Source organism: Pteronotus mesoamericanus, unplaced genomic scaffold (assembly GCF_021234165.1).
Source record: "Pteronotus mesoamericanus isolate MK-2021 breed Mesoamerican mustached bat unplaced genomic scaffold, CSHL_Meso_final contig_163, whole genome shotgun sequence".
NCBI classification, from domain to species: Eukaryota; Metazoa; Chordata; class Mammalia; order Chiroptera; family Mormoopidae; genus Pteronotus; species Pteronotus mesoamericanus.
Window position 1 is genome coordinate 16,479,201 of NW_026555064.1, and position 11,245 is coordinate 16,490,445.

Genomic DNA, 11,245 nt, shown 5'->3' on the forward strand with positions numbered 1-11,245 from the left:
CAGGGGAGTGGGGAGCTGCTGCTCCTGAACTCTGCCATGGATTTACTTTTTAAAAAACCTCCACACCCCGGAGGGAAGGGCAGCACCTGTGAGGCGGCTGAGTAGGCATCCCAGCCTTGTCTCCCCACAAACACAGCAAGATAGCTATCGGCGCGCGAAGAGCTCTGGGAGGCTCCGGAGCTGCAGCCACACAGGGGAGAGCAGTGACACACAAAAGGTAGGAACCACGGCTCCCTCGTGCCCGCGCCGCCCCATGGCCCACTGCCATAGCTCAGCGCAAGTTCTCGTCACAGGGCAGGACGAACGGCCAGCCTCGCCAGCTGTTTGCCCACTGCATCCCTTCTGTGTGCATCCCGTCTGTGTGCATCCCGTCTGTGTGCATCCCGTCTGCGTGCGCGCACAGCTGGGCCTCAGAAGGAGCTGCTGGGATGCAGCCCCACCCAGTGAGCTGGGGAAACTGGGGCAGCGGCGAGGTCTGCAGCCGCGAGGACCGAAGAAGCAGGGCGGAGCCCCTCAGGGTGAGCCACGCGGTAGGTGCAGTCATGCTTCCCAGTGGCCCACTGCGCAGAGGACATTAGCAACCGTTGCCTCTGAGGACGTCGGACACCCTGTGACTGCCATGGACACCTGGAAGCTTCCGCCACCAAGGATGCTGCTTCTTTGCTGTTGCAGATTCCGGTGACCTGCTCTGCAGAGACTCTCCATAGCTTTGGCTTGTGAGGAAACCAGCAGCATGGCAGCTACTGTGCGTGGGCCCCGGCAGGTTCCCCTGTGAGAGTCCCACACAGGCTGCGCCCGCGCAGACTCCAGCTGCCTGGGTGGCTGCCCCCTGGAGCCAGACCTGTGAGTGCCGCTGCAGGTGCCCTGTCCCTGGGAACAGTGTGGCCATGCTGTGTGCTCTCGCAACCTGCCTCAGCCCTGCCACCAGCCCTGGCTTCCAGTGCAGTGTGTGTGCCACATGGCCCACCTCTACAGCCGGTGCACAGACATCTGGCCAAGGAGCTACTGCTGATCCCACTCCTACACACGTGCCCACAGCCAGCCTTAGCAGCCGCAGTCAGGCGCGCCACTGGCCCCTAACCAGGTGTGCTGGCCACCAGACCTGCAGGGTCGATCCGGTGAATCTCAACAGTCGTCGCAGTCGAGATGGGTCGGCCCCCCTACCCCCACCTTAGCTTTAACTGCCAAGGACCACACAGACCATAGCAGGTGACTCTGTAGAACAAAGCAGTCTGAGTCACCAAGTCACCGCAGCTCCAAGACCTGGAGCCACCACATGCCCGCCCCCTCGACACCTGCATGCCCTTACACTGTGTGACAGCATGCTCCTTCCTGTGTGCTCCCTGGTTGGTGCCTTCATTGTACCCCCAGGTGGAAGCCTTTCCTTCCCGAAACCATGAAGTATGGACTCTAGTCCATGCATTTGGAAGAAGTGATTGTTCCTTCAAACTTGCAGATGTCAAAGCAAAGCTACACAAGGAACACAACAAGTCAGGGAACCATTACACCACCAGAAAACATGGTAAACTTTCAGTGATCAGTGCCAAAGAAATGAAGATCCATGAGTTGTTAGACAAAGAATTCAAAATAATTGTTCTAAAGCAGTTCAGTAAGCTATTATGAGAGAGAACAGAGGTAAACAATTTAACAGAATCAAGAAAACAATACAACAACAAAATGAGAAGTTCAACAAAGAAAGAAAACATATATATCAATGACACCAATAAAGCTGTTGAAAACCCATATGCCATTGAAATGTATTCTTTATATCTAAAATAGTTTTAGAATTCATATACTTGTACAGTTTGAATTTTTATGAGAGATGTTTTATTCTTATCTGAAGATTCTTCATCTGAAGTTCTTTATTTGTGATCATAAAAAGCTATTTGGGTCCGTTAATAAGCCAATAATAATGTGTAGGATGTTTAGAATTCAAATCATTACATATTGAATTGAATGCAAACATATAAAAACATAAAAAAAGGCTAGTTCAAGAATAGTGTTACTTAATTGTCCAAAGCAACAGACAAATAACTGCCAAAATGGATGGTGCGTGCGCATCTTACAGGAGGCTGGAGATGCATGTGAGATGTGCTGAAGCAGGGAAGTTCATGCTGCACGCAGGTCCTGAATGGACATATTGCAATGGGAAGGGAAATGAGTGTGTATCTTCAGAGGACAGAGGGAAAGCCAAAAAACTGGAATAAAGAATACCTTAGCGTTTGGAAATCAGGTTGGTTAGGTTCAATAGAGTTAGGCTGTAAAGACCTTTTTTTTGTCGTTATTGAAAATTACAAGCATTTAAAAGAGTAGGGAGAAGAGATCGTCACCGTAGTGGAACCACACCAGCCAAGATCAATCAATTTATGCATTTTAGCAGTCTTTGAGATTATAATATTTCTGTTAATGAATCAGTAGTGATGAATATGATGGAAAAATAAATGACTAGAACAACACTGTTTCTATGTATGTATTTTCTACAAGTTAAGAAGTCTATGCAAAAACTTTTTTTTTAGTTATGATGTGTTGATTCACATTATGACGAGTTGACATTTTTGTCTGCATTATGCAATCTGATAATATCACAATAAAAACGAAGTACTAACTACAGTATAGATCAAATAATCCCTCAGATCAGGAAACAAAATATAATACAAAATATAATATTTTGAATTGAGTGTCAATAAAAATACCACATATAAAAATTTGTGAACTACATTTACAGCAGTTCTTAAAGGAAAACTTAGCCTTAAAAATCCCTTTTAAAAAATAGGAAAAAATAATTCTTAAAAAAGCAAGTAAAACATTCTATTTAAGAAGTTGAGAATACAAAAACAGAGTATATAGAAAGATATAAGAAAACTAAAAATATTTGATTTTGTAAAAGTTAAATAAAATTCATATAAACAGAATGGGTTCTTGGAAAAAATAATTGTGATCCAGAAATCTGTGGAAAGGCCAATGACCTGAAAAAGAAAGACAGCAAAAACAAAGTATGAATTTGAATAATACGGAAACCAAATACATGTATTTTAAAATATATGAAGACTATGACAGAATTATGCTTCTAAATCTGAAACCTAGATTAAATGAATGGATTTTTAAAAATTAACAAAAATATCTAAAAATTGAATGGATCAATAACCTTTAATAAATTAAAGTGTTATCAAAGGCATACATACAAATCCGTTGAACTAAATGGTTTATTGAGTTCCAGCAGCCTTTCAAACGATAGATAATATCCATGTTTTTTAAGATGTGCTTTAAGATAGAATACCAGGGAAAGCTGGCTGGTAAAATCTTGATTCTAAGGCCAAATAAAGACAATACAAAACAATTAGAAACAATGTAACCAAGTGAGAATTTTTAAAAATTCTTAAATAAATATGAGCCAGGTATATCTAATATTTGCTTTACAAAAAAATATGGCATTAAATGGCCTAGTTTAGGAATGCAAAGATAGTTTAACATTACAAAACTTATCAATACAAAACAGCATATTGATGACTAGTAGAAAACAAAGATGATGAGAAATAGAAGAGAAGGTCTTAAATTTGATTCATTCTACATAATAGAAAATTATCACATCCTGACAGTGGTCAAAGAAGCTTTAGATGCATTCTACTTAACATACAGATATAATAAGCAGATACCAGACATGATTGTTGTTAAAATAGTACTGGAGTTTCAGATCATAGTAGTTCGTTCATTCATTTGTTCAACAAATATTTATTGAGCACCTACTGTGTTCTACGTATTATTTTAGAGTCTGGGATCTTACAGAGTTGAAATTTTTTAAAAAGCTGTGGTGTTCATTCTACTGAGAGAGAATAAAACCAGCAAGTAAAATATATACTATATTAGACTGCGGTTAAACACTGTGCAAAAACCATGACAGGGACGGAAAGATAGGAGGTAAAGGAAGGGAGGAGTTTCAATGGCTGCAACTTTAAATGGAACAACCAGGACAAACCTTACTGAAAGGTAATTATAAACAAATACGGAAGGGTTTGAGAAAGAGAGTCCTGTGGATAGGGGAGAGGAACACACCGTGCATGGAAAATAGAAAGTGCAAAGGTCCTGGGGCTGGTGCACTTGAGAAATAATAAAGGGGTCATCAATACGGCTGGAGCTCAGAATGAACGAAAGAAAGAGGAGCAGGAAATGAGGTCGGAGAGGAACAGAAGGCCTGATGTCTGTGTGCTATGGGAAATCACGAGAGGGGAAAAAGCATGGAGTCTGCCAAGGCTGCATTCGTGTGGTAAGGAGTTAGTGATAACCCAGTTATTATCGTTACGGGAACACACAAACTACATGTAGAGGACACATGTATGAAATGCATGAGCCCTTAAAGACACCTGGACTATCAATATATACAGAAACTAGAGTTAATGTTCAAAATGGATTTCTGAATAAAAATTTTAAAATCAGTATAATCCTATCAAAGCACCGTCAGTATGCATGAAAATACACTGGACACACACAGGAAACCTATCTTGTTGCAAGGCCAGACGACTACACAAGGAAAGAGAGAAAGCACATGGCAGGGAGTGTGTGGAATGGTGGAGACGAACACTGCGCAGAGGAATGAAGGAAAAACGGCCACGGAACAAAAGGTGGCTGTTGGCAGGACCGACCGTGGTGCTGTCCCGTGAACAGAGAAGTCGGGGTCACCCTCCCAGGGTCGAAATAGCGTGTATCTACACGCAAAAGGAAAAAGGGCACTGGGGCCATATGCCACCATTTTATACCGCGGGATGCCAGGCTTGTATACTTGGATGCTTTTCCCTACTTGACTTCATTCTATTATCACATAGATATAAAAGTGATAAAGAGCTGGGTGAAATAGGGGTGTTCTTGGTTGGAATTCCTTGACAGAATGAATTATTAAAATCATGTAAAAATTCTACTGAAACATGATCTTTAAAATGAGAAACATACTAACACTGAGTACTAGGTTGTTAATAACTTGACATTTTGTTCCAAGCACAGAGTTCTTGCACAAAAACCAAGCACAGAGGGTGGTTTTTGTTTGTTTGTTTGTTTGTTTGTTTTTAACCTGGTACCTGGTAAGAGCATAACAGCATATATTAAAGAGAGACTGACTCCTCACTTTTTTGTCGTTGTTGTTGCAAATTGTTCATTGCTAACTGCACTTAAAGTGTAATGTCATTCATATTGTACAATTTAATGCTTATTTTGTCTTGAATAACGTAAATCAGGAAAGTTACGTGAATGTTCTTTTAGAAGCCATGGCTGTAGCATCAACCTGATAAGGATTCTGTTATTGTTTCTCTCTGTGAAATTCTCATATGAAGTTCGGTATTCTCACTCTGTTTGTCTTAGGGTGCCAGCTGTGGAAGTGGAGAGTGTAATATTGTATAAGCAACATGAAAGGTAAAAATGCCCTCAACTATATCAGCTGGACAAAAGTAACCTCATAGCCACAATTACCATCTGTTTCTGGGCTCAGCTAATGAGAGAACTTGTTCAATTGCACATCGGCTTAATCTGAAAATAATAAAACCATGACTTCTATGAGTTAAAAAACATGCTCCTCTAACCTCCCCCTTTCAACCTCAAGTTTCACTTGTTGAAAAACAAGGAAAACAAATAGACATGTGGCCACCCACATGGTTGTGTAAATTTTTTTAAAAAAGTGAAAACAACATGCGACAGAATGCCTGAAGGTTTCATTTAGTCCTTCACACATGGACTTAATCACTTTGGCAAATTCTCTCTCCTTCCCATATGAACTTTAATAGATCATTTTTCAAATGAAAAGTGCCGTCTCTTCTTTCATGTTTTGAGAACCGGTGGCCCAGGGAGGGGCTGGGGATTGATTTGGGGAACTGTGTCATCTACTAGGAATTTTGCTGCTTTTTAAAATTCATGGGAACTGTGCCAATAATGTAGGATGCTGGAAATTTCTGGTGAGCTTCCTGGCCAATGGAATGGTGTACGTGAGGGTGGGGAGGATTGTGTGTGTGCACATGCACGCTCATCATCTAAGTTTAAGCCCTCTCTGAAGCAAAAATGTTTAAATTCCATTGAATACATATACTATAGAGAGCAAACCTTAATAACTTTGATTAGAGTTATTTCTGGGGGCTAACTATGGTACAAATCTATGATTACAGTGGATGATCAAAATCGGTCCGAACTGACACTGGAGAGTGATGTCATTCTAAACTTACCTAAAATTTTTTTCAGACGAGCACTTTATAAAATTAGAAAGCAATCAGCTCTCTAGTGGAATGGGGATCTTTTCTTTCCTGATAACTTATACAATTCAAGTGTAGATGGGAAGACACGTGAGTAACAGCTGTAGGGTGTTACTCATAGACCTGCATACACAGTGCTGGTTAACAGAAATCACCTTTGAGTCACCATTTAATTCAGTAGATTGAAGGTCAAGAAGCCGCATGCCCTGTTTAAGGGCTCCTGTGAGCGCTCCGCTGAGTTAGTCACCATAGCCTTGGCTTCTTTTCTACCTCCCTTGCTTCATGCACACCTGTTCCATAAATCTCATGCTTTTGGACATGCTTCCTACTGATAAGCTGAAATAGGACAAGAGACCCCCCTACCCATCAAAATACTTTAATGTCATCACCTCCCTGCATTTGTCAGTTGTATAATTTAAAGATTGATCAATATGTTCTGACTAGTCGGTGGTGTAATTTAGAGGTTGGCCAATATTTTCTGCGAAGAGCCAACAGTGTTTTAGGTGCCGTGGGCCAGCGGGTGCTGGGAGCGGTTCCTGAGCTCAGCTGTTCCGGTGGGAAGGCGGGCATAGACACGGCGGGGGCGGGGCAAACACAGCTGTGGGCCAAAAGCCGCTTTGTTCACAAAGGAAACAGTGATTGGCTGGGTTTGGCCCTTGGACTGTAGTTTTCTGAGAAACTTCCTATGATGTGTTCTAAGATTTATTGGGAGGACTAAATAACAAAACATTTGCGTTGACTTAAACACAATTTTTTTTTTTTCCTGGCGTGGCCTAGTGGTGGGGAGAACAGGCTTTGTGCCAGTCAAACCATCAACTCCACAGTCTTTGGAAGGATCGTCAGATCTTTACTTTTCCCATACATGATTCAAGATAGTAAGAATATATATATTCCAAAAAATTATTATGAGATAAAATGAGAAAATGTTTTTAAAAGAGGCAGTATGGTTATGTCATATTTCAGGGTTTTGTTTTTAGAAAAAGGGAGTTCCGCAGTACATAAACTATACCGATACAAATTCATAAAATCTTTTCAAATCAATGACTAGTTGGACATTGTTCTAATAATGGTAGTTCAGGATTAAAATAAAAGCCAAAGCAGAGAAGCAAAATGAAGCTCTAAGCAACAAATCAGGATCCCTTAACTTGAAAGATTCCATTGACTTCACCTGTTCTGTTTATACAGCTTATTACCTGGGAAATTATTTTAAGTTGCTACAGAAAGCTGTGAACACTTGATGGCTCTACATCTATGAATGCTCTGTGAAAAAGGGATGAGAGCTCTTTAGAAAGAGGGAATTTGGAATGGCTCTCAACTGTATCGACTGTGCTGTAGAAGTGAGTTGCATCATTGAACAACGTTCAGCTGAAATCGTAGCATCCTGCCTCTGATATTCTGAGAAACTGCCCCCGTTTCATTTCCATTGCCTTATCTCAACTCTACTGGCCCCACACTTTCTCACCTCTAAACACAAAGCGGGTGCATTTACTTCATCAGTTCGGTTGGATACTTTCACGATCCCTGAAGGAAATAAATTAAGAACAAATATTGCACTATGAACTCAGGTTGAAATGGTATGAAATATGAACCTATGTAATAAGTATTTCTATTCAAGGTTTGTTACTTAATACTATGCAATACGTTAAAACCATATCTCGATGGCTGCTTTAGGAAAAGTGTAATGTGCAAAAAAATTCAGCATGTATTTTTAAAATTCTCTCCCTGTGATGTAATTGTTTTGCTGATAAACCTTGATATAGGAGTTTGACTCTCGTGCCAGACTGAATACCTGGGCTGATTCCATGGGATCATTTGACTATGGCGTGTGCCAGAGGCCCCACAGAAGCTGAGGACCTGCACTTGGCTTTGTGTGTATGGGGGAGAAACTCCATTAATATCTGTCAATTTAAATTTATTCCCTTAGTAGATGGGTGAGTGTGAATGCATACAGATTGTATTATTTTAAAAGTATTATTTAAATTCTATGCAGTGTGTTTAGAGATTTCCAAATTTTTCTGAGTAATGGTAAAAGATAAGATTTACAGTGATATGATTTGGTGGTGATGCTATCTAAGAACATTTTGGAGAGTGTACAGCAAATGTCCAAACAATCAAAGCTCTTGTCTGCACCTCCTTGAAGTTTTCAAGACGTCCAAGGCTTCCCTTTAAAATATAGTTTCTAGACTAGTGAGTTTCCATATTTGTCTTTTAATGTAATTCAAATGCCCTACTTTATATGTGTGTCCTGCATTCTGTTATGTGTGTTTTCAAAAATATTTTCTCTTGATGAATTTACCATTATATGCTAAGCCCCATGAATAAAATCACCCAATCTCTTTAATCAAGGCTATTGCAGCACTAGGCAAAACTTGAAAAAAAAAAGTCTCTTTAAAATATAGATTGCAACATAGAAAATATATATTTCTGATTGCTAAAAAGCACGTGATGTACATTCTGAATGAAAATTAGTATTTAAAAACACACATCATATTAGGATTCAGAATTTATTGTCAATTTAAAACAATTTGAGATGGTCGATAAGGACATAGTGACATGGGCTCTGGCACAGTGTGGAAAGTGAAGGTGGCTTTTCAACCACTGCTAAGTTAATCAGAAAAGGAAACGATGGATTCAAAGGCTGCAAGAGCTTTATTGTGCCAGGGGAGGACAAGCAGGAAGGCCAGTAGGACTCTCAGCTACTCTTCTCCTAGACTTACATACAGACTGTATTTTTAAAAAATCCTCACCAGAGGACATGTTTATTAATTTTAGAGAGAGAGGAGGAGACGGGCGGGGGGAAGAGTAAAGGAGGGAGAGAGAGAGGGAGGGAGGGAGAGAGAGACCTCTATTGGCTCCTTCTCTTCCGCTCCCCACCCAGGGTTCAAACCCGCAGCCTAGGTTTGTGCCTGACCAGGGATTGAACCTGCAACCTTTTGGCGTACCCTGACAACACTCCAAACAACTCGAGTGCCCCTGGCCAGGGCCGTACTATCTGTATTTTTAACCGTATTTGGCTTTTAAAATTTCTTTTAGTGCAATTGACTAACACCATGAGTTTTAAAAATAAATGACAGTTAGTTAAAACCTGGAAAAAAATAACATGGTTGCTTTTTAATTCTTCCTCTCTTATCCTTCAAGCCCCCCTGTCACTGGGGGCTGAGGTGGCCCTTGCTGGCTGCCTCCGGGAGGCCCGCTCCTGGCAGGGTTCAGGCTCCCGCAGGACGATGCTCGTCTTGGTCCACGTCGGCGCTGCTTTTGCCCAGACTACCTTGTGCGGGGAAACAGGCGAATGTTGAAAAGTGTGTAACCCTTCCCCCCAGCCCCACCTTTTCAGGGACAAAGATGTGCAACGGGCTTCCCACCCCCACCCCCGCGCAAATTCATCAAACGGGTGGCTCTCTCTGAGCACTGATTGGCCAGGAGGTCGCCGAGGGCTGCAGAAGCCTGAACTCCTACTGGGAGACCAGAATTAGACAAACGCGACCAGGAATTTCCAAATCCTCAGCCAGCCAATCTGAGGATGAGACTGCAAAACAATGGCCGCAGTGTGTATGCACATTAATTCAGAGCCCTAGACAACTAGACAGGAATTCTTGATATGCAGTGATTTTGTATTAAAAAAAAAATCAGTTAAGTTTTGGCTGGCCTGTGCCTCAGAATGCTGGGATCAATTATTATTTGGGAATCGGCTTTCTTTTTTTCTCCCCGATAGGAAACGTTGTGATGGAAGGAATTATTACATTGTCACATCGTTTGAAAAGCGAGCCAGGCAGTCTTTGCTCACCCCTGGCGGGTGCAGCCTGATCAGGACTGACCGGGGACCGACTCCTGGCTTTTGCCGTAAACCTGCTTCATCCTCTGCGGAAACTCAACTGCAAACCATTGCTTCAGACTTTCAGGAGTTAATCATAAATTTAGCTGGCACACTGAATTCGACAATAAATTAAAAGTTTTCGTATTTTATTATTTTAAAAGGAAGGGCTCCCAGCATCACCGCACTGTTTCACAGTATTTGTAAGAAAGATTTGGTGCAAGAATGTTAGAGTCTCAGGACCAAATATTTAAGTGCTATGGAGAGTTAACTCTGTAACCAAGGCTTTTGTGTTTTCAAATTTGATTGGCCTGATGTTAAAGGGCTTGTCTCTTTATTAGGGCCTTCAGAAGCAAAATGAAGTCTAGAAGTGTATCTGCTTTCTGATAATTCACAGAAAAACATGTTTACATTAATCTGCTGTGCTTTTATTTCATGTATGGACTAACTTTTCTCACCCATTCTCTTCACTCTGGCAAATAAATATGATCCTGTGGTGAGGAATTGTTTTATTTAATATTGTCACCACGTAGTAAATGTAAGGCAGAAAAATGCATACCTCCCACAGAATATTTGCACATGATTTAACTAGAGTATTTGTTTATAAGATTTTGTCAGACTGTATAGTTTATACATGTTGCTCGTAAACTAATATATTTGCACAACTCCCAGGAGAGATGTGCACAACATTTACGACAGTTGCATGTAGTTAACTACAGGTCTATGAACTCATTTCAGACAGGTATTGTGCCTTTTAATTTTTCCCAATGGAATTTATTTCCCTGTTTACAGTGGTAGTTCAATGAATAGCGTTGTCTTACTAACTACATATCAAATAAGTTAAGATTAGTTAAAATTAATTTAAGAAATACTAAGTTAACATTAGTGAAGCTGTTCAGATCACTCTGCTGGGTATTTTGGATCACTCTTTTTAAGGCAGTGCCTCTCTGTGAGGCAGGAACTATTGATCTAAGCTGTATGCCCCATAATATACTGAGGTGGGGAATAGAAAAGGCTCACTCAGGCTGCACAGCTGCCGCAGGGCGGGGGGGAGCCCGCACAAGACCCTGGCGCTGAGAACGAGGCTACGCAACTCTCAGAAAGATTTTGGAAAACCATTTTACATCTTGACTTTTAAATGCCCAGAAAATAGAAGCAGGAATATCACATCATTCCATTTTTTAAAATAGAGCTCATAGTACACAGGTGT